This window comes from Mustela putorius, unplaced genomic scaffold, assembly GCF_011764305.1.
Source record: "Mustela putorius furo isolate JIRA1106 unplaced genomic scaffold, ASM1176430v1.1 tig00000585_pilon_pilon_pilon, whole genome shotgun sequence".
NCBI classification, from domain to species: domain Eukaryota; kingdom Metazoa; phylum Chordata; class Mammalia; order Carnivora; family Mustelidae; genus Mustela; species Mustela putorius.
Genome location: NW_025421424.1, coordinates 8,201,982 through 8,216,555, shown reverse-complemented (window position 1 = coordinate 8,216,555; position 14,574 = coordinate 8,201,982). Strand labels below are relative to the sequence as shown.

General features: G+C 46.7%; 1 long non-coding RNA gene across 1 annotated transcript; it reads left to right on the top strand.

The window, feature by feature from the left end:
- Positions 1-10,508: 10,508 nt before the first annotated feature.
- On the top strand, positions 10,509-14,346 carry LOC101671990. Its single transcript, XR_200715.3, has 3 exons — positions 10,509-10,593; positions 12,598-12,643; positions 13,695-14,346. It is a non-coding gene; the product is annotated as an uncharacterized LOC101671990 (long non-coding RNA).
- The last annotated feature ends 228 nt before the right edge of the window (positions 14,347-14,574 follow it).

Here is a 14,574-nt window from a genome sequence, read left to right as displayed (position 1 = left end):
AATCTCTGACTAGTGCTCCTGTCCTGCCTTATAAGCAACTACTGCAGACAGAAGGGACTTTCAGTTTCTCCCTGGCCCTCTGTCCCTAAAAAACATAGTTGAATAGTTATGGGAAGTTTGTACGTAGAAGAATGCATGGAAATCTGGGGCCCATGGGTGACTCAGTCAGTTAAGCGTCCGACTCTTGATTTTGGTTTGGGTCATAGTCTTGGGGTCATGGGATCAGGCTCTGCATTGGGCTCTGTGCTGATTTTCTCTCCCTCTGGGGTGCCCGGATGTCTCAGGCAGTTAAGTGTCTGTCTTCAGCTCAGGTTATGATCCCAGGATCCTGGGATCGAGTCCCACATGGGGTTCCCTGTTCTGCTGCAAGCCTGCTTCTTCCTCTCCCTCTGCCTGCCACTCCACCTGCTTGTGCTCTCTCACTCTCTCTGTGTTAAATAAATAAATAAATAAATAAATAAATAAATAAAATCTTTTAAAAAAAAAAGGTTCTCTCTCCCTCTTCCTCTGCCCCTCCCCACCCCTCTTTCTAAAAAGAAAAGGAAAAAAAAAGAAAAAGAATGGAAACCATTCAGTCAGTGATAGGGTGGAGTGTTCTGATCCTTACCACCCCCATTCCCACCCCCACTGCCCACAGAAAGGTGTCATTGCAAAGCTGATGCCAGGTCTTTGGGCATTGTATTGTAAGAAATTACCTCATGCAATAGTACCCTCCAAGTCCACTACCAGGTAAGCTATTCCAGAGATCATGGAAGAGAAAAAGTTCACAGATCAAATTAAGATGCCCCAATAGCACGGTTTATCAAATTCATTTATAATGTAAAATAAGAAGCAAGGGGAAAGAAATGAGGCAGGGTAATTCACTTAAGGGAGCATGCAAGTGATGTGGAAGGACCTCACGATCTGATTCCTGGGTTGTGTGAGCTCCTATTTCTGCCTTTCTCAGCTACATTAGCATTGCCCAATGAAGGGGAGGTTACGAGAACCGGAGCTAAGGTTTGTGATAGTCAATTGTATGTGTCAACTCAGCTAGGCTATGGTACCCAGATAATTGGTCAAACTCTATTTGAGATATTTCTGTCCTGGTATATTTTGGATGGGGCTAACATTTAAATCAATAGAGTAAGTAAAGCAGATTGAACTCTATAAAGCAGATGAGGTGGGTGGGCCTCATCCAATAAGTTGAAGGTCTTTAAAAAATTAACATATAATGAATTATTTGTTTCATGGGTACAGGTCTGTGATTCATCAGTATTACACAATTCACAGCAGTCACTATGGCACATACCCTCCCCAATGTCCATCACCAAGCCACCCCATCCCTCCCACCTTCCTCCCATCCAGCAAGGGAGGTTTGTTTCCTGAGTTTGTTTCCTGAGATTAAGTGTCTCTTATGGTTTGTCTTCTTTCATTTTCTCCTCCCTTCCCTTATGATCCTCTGTATTGTTTCTCAAATTTCTCATATCAGTTGAAATCATATGATAATTGTCTTTCTCTAACTTATTTTGCTTAGCATAATAGCCTCTAGTTACATCCATGGCGTTGCAAATGGCAAGTTTTTTGTTTTGTTTTTGATGGCTGCATAATATTCCATTGCATATATAAAAATATATATACCACATCTTCTTTATCCATTCATCTGTTGATGGACATCTAGGCTCTTTCCACAGTTTGGCTATTGTGGACATTGCTGCTATAAACATTCGGGTGCACATGCCCCTTCAGATCACTATGTTTGTATCTTTAGGTAAATACTGAGTAGTGCAATTGCTGGGTCATAGGGTAGTTCTATTTTTAGCCTTTGGAGGAGCCTCCATGCTGTTTTCCAGAGTGGCTGCACCAGCTTGCATTCCCACCAACAGTGTAGGTGTGTTCCCCTTTCTCTGCATCCTCCTGTCATTTCCTGATTTGTTAATTTTAGCCATTCTGACTCGTGTGAGGTGGTATCTTACTGTGGTTTTGATTTAAATCTTCCTGATGCCGAGTGATGTTGAGCAGTTTTTCATGTGTCTGTTGGCTATTTGGATGGCTTTTTTGAGGAAATGTCTGTTCATGTCTTCTGCCGATTTCTTGATTAGATCATTTGTTCTTTGGGTGTTGAGTTTGAGAAGTTCTTTATAGATTTTGGATACTAGCCCTTTATCTGATATGTCACTTGCAAATATCCTCTCCCATTCTGTCGGTTGTCTTTTAGTTTTGTTGACTGTTTTCTTTGCTGTGCAAAAGCTTTTGATCTTGATGAAGATTCAATAGTTCATTTTTGCCCTTGCTTCCCTGGCTTTTGGTGATGTTTCTAGGAAGAAGTTGCTGCAGCTGAGGTCAAAGAGGTTGCTGCCTGTGTTCTCCTCAAGGATTTTGATGGATTCCTTTCTCATATTGAGGTCTTTTATCCATTTTGAGTCTATTTTTGTGTGTGGTGAAAGGAAATGGTCCAGTTTCATTCTTCTGCATGTGGCTGTCCAATTTTCCCAACACCATTTGTTGCAGAGACTGTCTTTTTTCCATCGGATATTCTTTCCTGATTTGTCAAAGTTTAGTTGACCATAGAGTTGAGGGTCCATTTCTGGGCTCTCTTTTCTGTCCCATTGATCTATGTGTCTGTTTTTGTGCCAGTATCATACTGTCTTAATGATTATAGTTTCGTAATAGAGCTTGATGTCTGGAATTGTGATGCTGCCAGCTATGGTTTTCTCAGTTGAAGTTCTTAAGAAAAAGACTGACCTCCCAGGGACAAAGAAGAAATTCTGCCAGCAGACTCCTTTGGGCTCAAACTGCAACTTTTCCCTGGGTCTTCAGCCTATTGGCCTACTCTGCAGATTTTGGGCTGGGCCTCCATAAACACATGCGGTATTTCTTTATTCCAGACACACGTGCGTGCGCGCGCACACACACACACACACACACACACACACACTCTATTTGGTTCTGTTTCTTTGGAGAATCTGCCTAGTACAAGACTGAATGTGGAGCCTCACCCAGAAGCCAACACACACATGCTCTACCAGACACAGTAGCAAGGATGTTAGGTGCAGCTTGCTCATAGGTGAGCTCCATGGCCATGGGCTTGATCTCCATTTCTAGTGGTGGGTTTTTTTTTTTTTTTAAGATTTTATTTATTTATTTGACAGACAGAGATCACAAGTAGGCAGAGAGGCAGGCAGAGAGGGGGAAGCAGGCTCCATCCCAGGACCCTGAGATCATGACTTGAGCCGAAGGCAGAGGCTTCAACCCACTGAGCCACCCAGGCGCCCCTTGATCTCCATTTCTAACGCAGAAGGCCCATGAGGCTTATGTGGCACCAGTATGGTGTTGGGGGCAGGTCTTCAAATTGGCCCATGTAGGGATGATTTAGCTATTAGTCTGACATGCTTTGTCCCTTATGACTTGGTCTTGCCATCACTTTTTATCTACAGGGAATGCTCTTCTTCATTCCATGTTTATAGGTTACTTACTATCTGCTTTAACACATGAGCTTTGCTCATAGTTCACAAGCTATTTGCTTTCCATCTCTACTTAAGACTTCTTATGAGCAGCATCCATCCTATTTGTTTTCCTTATCTTCTGTAGCAGAACTGAATATTATTGCATAACACAGCAAAGCATATTTTGATTTCTGTGGGGGCCAAAGGTACTGCTTAGAAGCTGGGGTGTGGGCCAGGGAGCTGTGCAACGGGACGATACTGCTCTGCACAGAATTGCTGTATCCATTGTGGGCAGGGACCTGTGCAAATGATGTTGTGCCTGGAGCAAGGAGTGCCTTCCTTAATGTAGATCTAGACTATATGATTTCTGAGAATTTAAGTGTGTCTTTAGGAGAGGCATTTGTGTCTGAATGATGATGACCCAATGGTTGAACAACAAGAATCCTTTTTCTATCATGGCCATTGGACAGCTGTTCTCAGATCCAGTGGTTGGGTAAGGTCCACCCCCCCACCCCCATAGTCTCTCCGCCCCCACCCTAAGTTCTGGGATTAGTGTCAAGGGGCCAAGTACATCAGACTTTGGGGAAAGTGTCACCAGGAATTACCACGTTCTTCTAGGGAGAAGAGGAGGTCGTATTCTGGGATGAAACTAGCCCTGTGGATAGGGGAGGGGACTCCCTAGAGGGTGGATATTTGTACCATAAGCCTAGAAGAAGGAGGAATGGAGGTTAAGAGGGCAAGATGAAAAATTCAAGAATCCACAAAGGGCTTCCTTAGGTAGAGTCAGACTTCCCTCATGCCTCACTCTTGGGGCAGGAGGAGAATCCTATGAAATGGACAGTTAAAATTTTCCCCCTCTGATGTCCCAGTTCCCCCATTTCATCCCCAGCATTCAAAGAAGTTGGACACATTGGGTACCCTTGTTGCCATCATGGTGGGACAGGACCAGAAAAGGGAAGGGCAGCCTATCTTGCCATCACCCCCTGGGACTGCCCCAGGGAGGGAGTTGTGTCCTATCAGGGGACCTCTGAGTCAGACAGGGAGAACCAGCTGTGGGGCAAGGAACAAAGGAAAGAATGTCCCGGCTGAGAGTGCACAGCTGGAGAGTGAGGTGAACGGGTGCAGGTATCATGTCGGAGGCCAGCTCGATTAGAAAATAGAGAAATTATTATAGAGAAATAGAGAAAAATAGAGAAATTAGAAAATTAGAAAATTCTAACTCTTCTATGGAGAGGCAGGCAATCTTATTAAACAACCAAATGTCGGATATCAAATATTTACACACTATCTTGCCATGGCACATGTTTTTCCACCAGGGAAACTAGTGAAACTCAGCTCTACTACACCCACTGTTGCCAGAGCGAGATTCCTGAAACCTGCTGGGAAGCCGCGAACGCAGGGTTGGTTTACTCTATGTGGTCGCAGCATTTCTGAGAATGTGATGAAAGCTCTGGTCTTCTTCCTAGAAAAATATACCCAAGTTTGCACGGAATGCTAGGGGAAGGTGGTTTCAGCCCCTCCCCTAGTGGTGGTCTCCCAGTACATTGGCTACAGCTCTGTATCCCCCCCCAACCCACTCACAGCTGGCCCTCCAGGCCATTCCCCACATGGGTCCCAGCCCTTTTGCTTTCTTTGCCACACCCCACAAGGATCTCCTACTTTCCCAGAGGTCCTGAAGTTCCTTTCAGGTGCCCCAGGGACAGGAGTGGGGCCCCTGCCAGCCCATGCAAAGCCAGGAACAGCCACAGCCCATTCTGGAACACAGGCCGGTTCCCACCCATCGGTCTGGGCGGTGCCAGCTTCCCCCTTGGTGTTGTTTCTTGGCCTCTCTGACTCACATCTGTCCACCGACTTGCATTTCCTGCTGCTCCTAGACCTCTGCATGGCTCAGATTCCTGGAAATTCTGGACCCAGAGCTCCATCAAGCAAATGGGATTTGACCTCAGGAGAGGTCTCACCCTTTTCTTCCCTACCAATTCATTTACTTAAAAAACAAAAACAAAAACAAAAAACAAACAAACAAACAAACAAAAAACCGAACCAGGCAGCCCTCGGTGTCCACTGTGCTTAGGTAGGCAGTGGGAATGCTGGGCACCAGACCCAGGTCTGCCCTGCGAAGCTCAGTCGCAGAGGGATAACAGGGAGCCACACTGAAATGCACACCTGGGGAGCCAGGCCACAGAAAGACCACAGGGCCTGGTATTTGCAGGAATGAGGCATCTTCTCAGGGGAGGCCCAAGAGTGTTCCAAGGAGAAGGTGAGGGTAAGACATGTGAGACGGGAAGAAAGAGAGGGCAGCAGGCAGGTCTGGGAAATGCATATAACTTGGGATGTGTGCTTGGAGGGAGGGCCCAGAACTGGCGAGAGACTGAGGGTACCTGAGTTCAGGTTCTCCCCTGAGGACAGGAGAAGGGCTGAAGCCCCCCTCTCAGGCCCCCGCTGGCCTGCTGTCCTTTCTAGCGCTGGGGCATGCTGCCGTCTCCCACTCCATTCCCTGGGGCTTCAGCCCCACTGCGCTTTCCCTCTCTAGGACCTCGTTCTCCTGCCCCTCCCAGCCCCTGCAGACAGGGGACAGAAGTCCTTATTGTTTCCAGGGCTGGTTGTTATTATTGTTATTATTTTTAGCTGCTAATCCTTAAGAGGAGCCAGGAAAGGATAATACAATAACCTGAGGTGTGGGTGGGGCCTGTGGAGGAGGGAGAAGCTTCCAGAACCTTCCACAATGTCCCCTAGTCCTGATTCTTGGTCCTAAAAGCTCTCCCTTCTCTTTCGTTCCTCAGGGGGGCTGGGAACAGCCCAGACCTCATTCCTCCGCATATTTGAGAGGAGTGGCTCACAAGGATTTTTGACTACTGACATCTTCCAGCACGACCCAGCACGATCCAGCACAACCCAGCAGACATGCACCAACACCTACACCACCACGTGCATGCAAACAAAATCAATTTCCTGGGGGAAAAAAAGGATATTTTCCACAAATGATGCCCTTTCTATACATTTTATACTGTGGTCTATTTCTTTCCTTTTTTCCTTTCTTTGGGGGGTGCCAGGGGAGGGTTGGTCACAACCCATGGAACTGCAACCTGCAGTCTGGAGAAGGTCACTTATCGGAAGGGTGTGCTGAGACTGTCCCTGAGAGCTCGTCTTCCAGCTGAGATGATCCGGGTGAAGCCCAAAGTCTTCCCCGGCTTCAAGGGTTATTTTGAGTTTTGAGCTGCTTCCTGGGCCTTTCTCAGCCAGCTTAGAAATGTTCCCCTTTGGTCTTGCCACAAGTAGTACAGATTCTAGAAAAGTGTTAGATCTGAGTGTTGTTCTGGCCATGGTGTGCTGGTGAGAGTTGGGCACAGGAAACAAGGGGTGGGCTGTACTGTTCATCTCTGAGAACAACAACAACAACAACAATAATAATACCAACTTTTATTGAGCTTGACCAGATACTGACTGTGCCTGTCTGTATCCTCACTCAGTCCTCACCACAGCCTCTGAGTTGGCTGTTATCCCATTTTGCAAAGTGTGAAAGGGAGCACAGACAAGGGGACAACACTATGAAGGGGCCAAGCCCGTATTAGCCCAGGTCCTCTGGACACCAGAGGGGCTTGGCAAACCCAAGTGTTGGGGGTTTACTCCTGTAAAGGTACTTGGGAGACCTGTCCCTCCTAATTTTGTGAAGAGCGTTATCTTGGTCCACTAGGGCTGCTATAACGAAGTACCACAGACTGGGGGTGGGGGGTTTATAAACAGCAGAAATTTCTTTCTCTCAGTTTTGGAGGCTGGGAGCCCAAGATCAGGGCCCCATCATGGCTGGGTTCCAGTGAGGTCCCTGGACTTTCTTCCGGGTTGGAGACTGTCAACTTGTTGTATCTTCACATGGTAGAAAGAAGGTTCCGGAGCTCTCTGGGGTCTCTCATCTTAGTGCAGGACACTAATCCCATTGCTGAGGGTTTCACCCTTACGACCTAGTCCCCTCCCCAAGGCCTCACCTCATGATACCATCACAGGCAGGGTTAGGGTTTCTACAGATGAATTTGGGGCCGGGGGGGGGGACACAATACGCAGTTCCTGGTGTGTGTATATTCCACAAGCTGCCTTGTCTCAGGGATTCCTTGCTGGGGCCCATGTTCCAATTCTCAGAGGGTTCATGGGCCCTTGAAATAAATGGTGGAATCAAATTTTAAAGGTACGTTCTTCTGGCTAACTTTTTTTTTTTTTTAAAGATTTTATTTATTTGAGAGAGAGAGTGAGCGAGAGAACACAAGCTGGGGGAGAGGCAGAGGGGAGAGGCTAAGTAGGGAGCCTGATGAGGGACGCAACCCCAGGACTCCAGGATCATGACCTGAGCCCAAGGCAGATGTTTAACCAACTGAGCCAGCCAGGGGCCCCTCTGGCTAACTTTTCGAAGTGATTCTTGACCCACTGAGCCTTCTGGGTTAGCTAAAGGATCTGAATGTAAATACATTTGCTCGGCAATGAGAAATTCGTGTGTGTGTGTGTGTGTGTGTGTGTGTGTGAGAAATGGGGGTACAGGGGTGGGTTCTGAACCATCAGAGAGACTGTCTGTTAATTCCCATGGGACAGGAAATGCACATGGGAAAGAGATGATACAGTGAGTGGGTATTGGGGGCAGATCCCGTTCAGGAAGGGATGGAGACTGAGGGTGGCTTCCTGGTCTACAAGTGAGGGATTGTTCCAGACCGGGTTTTTCAGAGCCCTGCTGAGCTCCACGGAGATGCCTGAGGCTCTTCTTCCAGGCCTAGGGCTTCAAGCCAGCACCTGTTCCCTGCTTTTGTTTGGGAGGAAGCAATAGTCTTTCCTGCTTCAGGAAAGTAGGGGGATGGGGAAGGACATGAGGCCATCCCAAATGAGGTACTTTCTACGAAAGACCTGACCAGCACTCCTGAAACTCTTTCAGGTCATCATCTAAAACAAGGTAAATCTGAGAAACTGTCCATCAGGTGGACGCCTAGGAGACAGGATGACTAAATGTAATGGGATATCCCCTGATGAGATCCTGGAACAGAAAAAGGACACAAAGGACATAAGGAATAAATGGTGAACATTTGTTAATAACAATATACCAGCACTGGTTCATTCATATGACAAAGGCACTACCGTAGATGTTAATAATAGGGAAGCTGGGTGTGGGGCAAAATAGGAACTCTGTACCTTCTTCGCTACTTTTCTGTAAACCTAAATCTACTGTAAATTTTGAGCCTTTATGAAAAAGAGAGAGGGCAATGTTGCTGAGCTGTCTCTAAATCCCTTTCCGACCAAGGCTGGCATTCCCTGAGCAGGGTGTGCAACTGGCCTGGCCGGGGGGCCGAGTGAGAGGGGCAGTTTCCAGAGTTTCTGAGCAGGGAGTCCAGCTGTGTGAGCAGTGCCCGAGTGTCCAGGATGCCCAGGAACTGCCCGAGAACGTGATTTCAACTTGATCTTGGGTCCTGCCCTTGTGTCTAAGCAGAAAAGAGGCCACCCTCAAGAATCAAATCTGAACACTCTAGAATCATAGATGTGACACACACTTTCATCTCCTTCCTCTTTTCCTGCCGCTGAACACAAACCGGTACCTCAAAAACAACTTGTCACCCCTGAGCTTAGGGTCCCACCCCTTAGCCCCTGCACCTGCTCCTGTGTCCTGGGAAGGGTATTCCTTTCTCCACTCTCTTGTGTAGTGTGGGGGGGACCGGGTCAGTGAGTCCTCCTATATGCTTTTTTTTTTTTTTAAGATTTTATTTATTTATTGACAGAGAAAGAAAGAGCAAGAGCAGGAACACAAGCAAGAGGAGTGGGAGAGGGAGAAGCAGGCTTCCCCCTGAGCAGGGAGCCTGATGAGGGTCTCTATCCCAGGACCCTGAGATCATGACCTGAGCCAAAGGCAGATGCTTAACAACTGAGCCACCCAGGTGCCCCTCCTAGATGCCTTTTAAAAATGCTGTTTTGTCCTTTTCTAATGTACTGTATAGTTATTTATAGAAACTAGTATCTGTATTGGTCTGCGTGGGCAGTCATAACATAATGCCACAGACTCGTGGCTGGAACAGCAGATGTTTATTCTCTCACAGTTCTGGAGGCTAGAGTTTCAAGATCAAGGTGTCAGCTGGTTTAGTTTCTCCTGAGGCCTCCGTCCTTGGCTTGCAAATGGTGTCCCTCTCTGTGTCATGACCTGATTGTTCCTCTGTGCCCACCCTTCCCTGGTGTCTTGTGTGTCCAAATTTCCTCTTCTGATAGGGACACTGGTCAGGTTGGATGACAGCCTACCCTACCCCTCATTTTAACATGATCAATTCCCTAAAGACCTTATTGCCAAATACACAGTCCCCTCTTAGAGTCCCAGGGTTTGGGATTACATGGTTCAGCCCATAACAATATATCTGTTGTGTGCTTCTGCCTACTTTCATTATGGTGTATGCCCAATGCTGTTTTTTTTTTTTTTTAATTTTATTTATTTATTTGACAGAGAGATCACAAGTGGGCAGAGAGGCAGGAGGAAGCAGGCTCCCTGCCAAGTGAAGAGCCCCATGCGGGTCTCGATCCCAGGACCCTGGGATCATGACCTGAGCGGAAGGCAGGGGCTTAGCCCACTGAGCCACCCAGGCGCGCCACCCACCACATGCTGTTTTTGTCTGTTTTAGTCACTGGTGCAGCTGAAGAGCCTAGAACGGCATCTAGTAGGCACCTGACAAATATTTGTCGGATTGGGTTTTCACCTGGTCTGGGACGTCCGAGACAATATGTTCTTGAGGCAATTGACAGACATAATTTTCTTTCTGACTCCACTGGAAATGGTCTTAGAGTTTGACCATTAAACATGATTATGTTTGCTCCAGTATTTCTTTAGATGATTTTTATCAGACTAAGGAAGTTCTCTTCTATTTCCGGTCTGCCAAGACTTTCTGTTATGAAAAAATTGTGACTTATTTTATTGAGTGCTTTCTCCATGTCAGGGGAGTGGATCGCACAGTTGCCCTCCCTTAAGCTGTTAATATGGTGTTTTACGCAACCAGATATGCTTGCATTCCTGCGATAACACCGCAGGGTTTTAACCAGGTGATTAACGTGATCTGGTTTACTTACAAAAGTTCCCTCTGGCTGCGGAGTGGAGAGTGCCGTGTCTGGGAGCAAGAGGGAAAGCGGGAAAATCAGCCGGCAGGTTGTAGCGATCTCAGTAATCCGGGTGAGAGATGGTGGCAAAAGTGGAAATGCAGATCGGTGGGAGGATTAGGAATATATTTTGGAGATAAAACCAGCAGAACTCGTAGGCGGATTTAGATATGGGGTTGGCGGGGGAGAATGGTGGGGAACCGCGAAGGTTTTGCTGGGAATCCCTCCGTGTTCCCGCTTCACTTAATGGGCAGGGCTCAAGGATTCAGATGCCGGTTGGGCTCCCCGGTGAAGATTCGGAGCAGGGGTTGTGGGTGCTTCTGAGCCCAGGTGCAAGTCTGAGCTGAGCATCCAGGTGAGGGGGACACCAGCAGACAAGGTATGATGTAAAGAAAGCCATGGCCTTGGATGTGGTTACGGAGAGGAAAGGTGAGGTCAAGCCAAGGCTCACAAGCATGAGCCGCGCGGTCCAGCCAGGGGCCGGCAAAGGGATCTGGGGAAAAGGCAGGCAGCGAGGCGGACAAGCCGCCCAGAGAGGAGATGGGTAGGGCAGGGCTGGCGGATCACAAATGCCTTTGAGATCTGGGGGAACACGAAGACCCCAGTATTCAGGGGTCATCGATGGATTTTATTACATAAATATTTCCAAATTTAGTGCTTAATTATGTGAGGGGAGAACCGAGGACCGTTGCCAGTGGTGCTGAATAACCAAAATATGTCCTTGGCCCCCTGTAAGGTTTTCTGGGGGCAGACAGGGCCATTTTTCTGAATGCCTCCTCCACGACAGAGCATCTCTGGATTGGCCTTGAGGTCAGGGGTTCCCAGGGTTTGTGTCTCCGTGACATGCTGCGTGGTGTTTTGAGTTTGCTTGACTCCCAGAGCTGTCAGTGCAACAGTTTCCACATGCAGGGAACTCATCCTCGGGGTCAGGCACCCCAAAGGGCTACGGAGTTCACAGGGAGGAGAAACCGCTTCACCTTTGCCCTGAAGGCTCGTTTTGAAAAATGAAACTGAATTTCAATGACTTTCATTGAGACAGTTTTGGGACACACCCTTTGAGATAACATTTACAAAGAACGTGGGGAATCCTTGCTGTGAAAAGGTTCGCTGGCACGAGTTTAAAGTACACACACAGGTTACCAGAGACTGAAAGAAGGCCTGGCCTGAGGTGGGGTGGGCGGTGCGGAAGCTTCCAGAGCCTCTGCCTTGGGGAGAGCCTCTGCCTTTGAGCCTTGTTTGGCCGAAAAGGGAGAACCGAGTGAGGGCCTTCTCTCAGCCCCGCTCACTTAATTGTTCCAATTTCCACCAGCCCTCCCTTTCCTTAAACAACCAAGATGATTCCCAACGAAGGTAATTTTCTGCTTCTCTGGTTCAATTCAATTTATCTTTTTAAAAGCAATTAGTATCCCTTTAGAGTTCTTTTATGCCTGACTAATTGTGTCTTAGTTCAAGAGTTAAAGCTTCTCTCTATCCGTTTAGGCTACTACAGTAATATCTAATTAAAGTCCAGGCCAGACAAAAATGCACATTTTGGATTACATAGTTTCCTTAGCTTCGTAAGTATTTAAATTTCCCCAGTGGAGGGGTGGGGAAGGGGCATCCATTTTTATTTTAAGGTATTCCTGAGAAGGGTGTATTTCCAATTAACTGAATATCGGAGGAATTGGAAACTAGAGCAGCCACAGGACTTAAATATGCATTAAGAAAAATTCCACTGCTCATTTGAAACTAGTAGGTAGGCCCGTAAGTATCAGAAACACCATGTCGCTTGTATTTTTCCTTTGTAAAACTACACTGCTTGTTTATTCCGGTCTGGTAAGGTGATCTGGACTCACCAACACAGTGACCCGATTAGACGGATCTTTTTACACTGAGGACAGCTTTAGAAACATTCCAGGTGTTATGGGGAAACAGCTGGCTCTGGTATGTTCTTAGTTTCCAGGACAGACACCAGTTGAAAGAGAACTGGAGAATTTTAGAGCTCACATAATCTTAGAATCAAGTCATCTGTAATTTTATAGGTTGACAAACTCAGTGGGAAAGGCAGAATTTGAAAAGTCGCCCATTTTATTTCCAGCTCACTGGTCTTTCCGCTGGAGCCTTGGTTCTTCGCCTTACAGCAGGTAAGGTCACCAAGGAGTTAAATTAAAAAAAAACAAAATGAAACAAAAAAACCCTGAAACCGAACCAAACAAAATCTAAAAACCCACAAAAACAAAACCTTCCCCAGAGATAGAGACTTAATTGGTCTGGAGAGCCCTCTAGGCACTGGAAGTTTTTCTTTTTTCTTTCTTTCTTTCTTTTTTTTTTTTTTTTTTAAGATTTTATTTATTTATTTGACAGAGATCACAAGCAGGTAGAGAGAGGAAAGGAAGCAGACTCCCCGCTCAGCAATGAGCCCAATGCAGGGCTCCATCCCAGGACCCTAAGATCATGACCTGAGCGAAAGGCAGAGGCTTTAACCCACTCAGCCACCCAGGCACCTCGGCACTGGAAGTTTTAAACACTCCTTTTCCCCATTCTGAGTAGTGGAGGGAAGGAAAAAGTCAACTGAGTGGCAAGGTACCTTCAAATACACACATATTTGCAAGATATTTACCAAAGTCCATCAAATCTGCAAGATATTTACACTCATTCATTGGACCTCACTTTTACTGGGGTGAATTCTGAAGTTCAAAGAGACTCTTCTTGAAATTCAACCTCCCTTCCTTTTCAATTTACAACATATAGCATTCTTTTCTTCTTTAAAGTAGAGAGGGCCTGGAACAGATTTCCACTTGGCTCCTGGACTGGTGTATTCATTTGGTAAACAGAGAATGGACTGTAGAATTCTGGAGGTTATGGGAGCCAAAAGAATCATCTCATCTCCTGGGAACCAATTAGGGTTCCTGAATGGCAAAACTCCTGTTTGTTTGTTTTTTTGTTTTGTTTTGTTTTTAAATAAAAATCACAAAGCACTCCAAAGAGGTACACTCAGAATTATTCTGGAACTTCCCACTGAAGAGACAAGGGAGGGAGGCTCTGGGTCGGGTAGCAGTTTGACACTAAGAATGAGGAGAGGAGATAGGGTGACCACCAAAATCCAATACCATGATGTAACCCGCGGCGGGCACACACATACACAAACATGCTATATTGATTCTGGCAATGGTTCCCCATTCCTTTTTATTTCAGAAGTGAGCCAAATTGAAAAACCATTAGCAACCCAGAACTAGAGCTGGACTGAGAGCTGATGGGTCCCGCATCTTGCTTAATTCCGTTGCCTTGCACCTGTCCTGGGGGGTCCAGCACCTCCCAGGATGATGGAGCCATGAAACCGAAGCCCCAACTCGCAACCCTTTCGCAACGATTCCAAGTGAACCATTCACCGAATGAAGTCGCAAGTTGCCTCTGTTCAATTGCGTGGGGAGAAATAAAAAGAAACTCCCCCAACCTGCCTGACTGGTTCTGAGACTGGAAACTTGTCCAGCTCCTTTATGTAATGTATAACCTGGATGCTAGTCCCGGCTCTACTCAGCTCTTTGTTCACACCAACGCCCCCAATCCTATAACACACGCCATCTTCCCTGGTAGATCGGCCCCTCTTTAACAGATCCTGAAGATTTTAGCATGGCACATTTTCGTCAGGGTTCAGAAGAAAGCAAACACTTTTAAAAGGAGCGTTTTGTAGCAACACAGAAAAGGGAAGAGTGCCAAAGTGAATGACAATCATAGAAACAGTCAATTAACTGGTAGCTCCCTATTGTCTGCAGGCTGAACGAGGAATGAGTGCGGAAGGAGGAAACGCAGCTGCATCCCAATTAAACTCAGTAGCTCAGGTGCCCGGGAGGATTCTCACTTCTGGTTTACCTAAACAGATCTGCTTTTCTTAGAGATCTTATGGGACTGCTCTACAGAAGCATGGGCTCTGCTGTTTCCCTCTTTATTGCTGTTGGTAACTGAGCTAAAATATACATAGAAGCAAATTGAGAGGATGGATGGGTCACAAGGCTCAGAAAACATACTTTTCTTGGCCTCTGGGCAGAAGACAAACGGAGACTTCTAGATCGCTAAG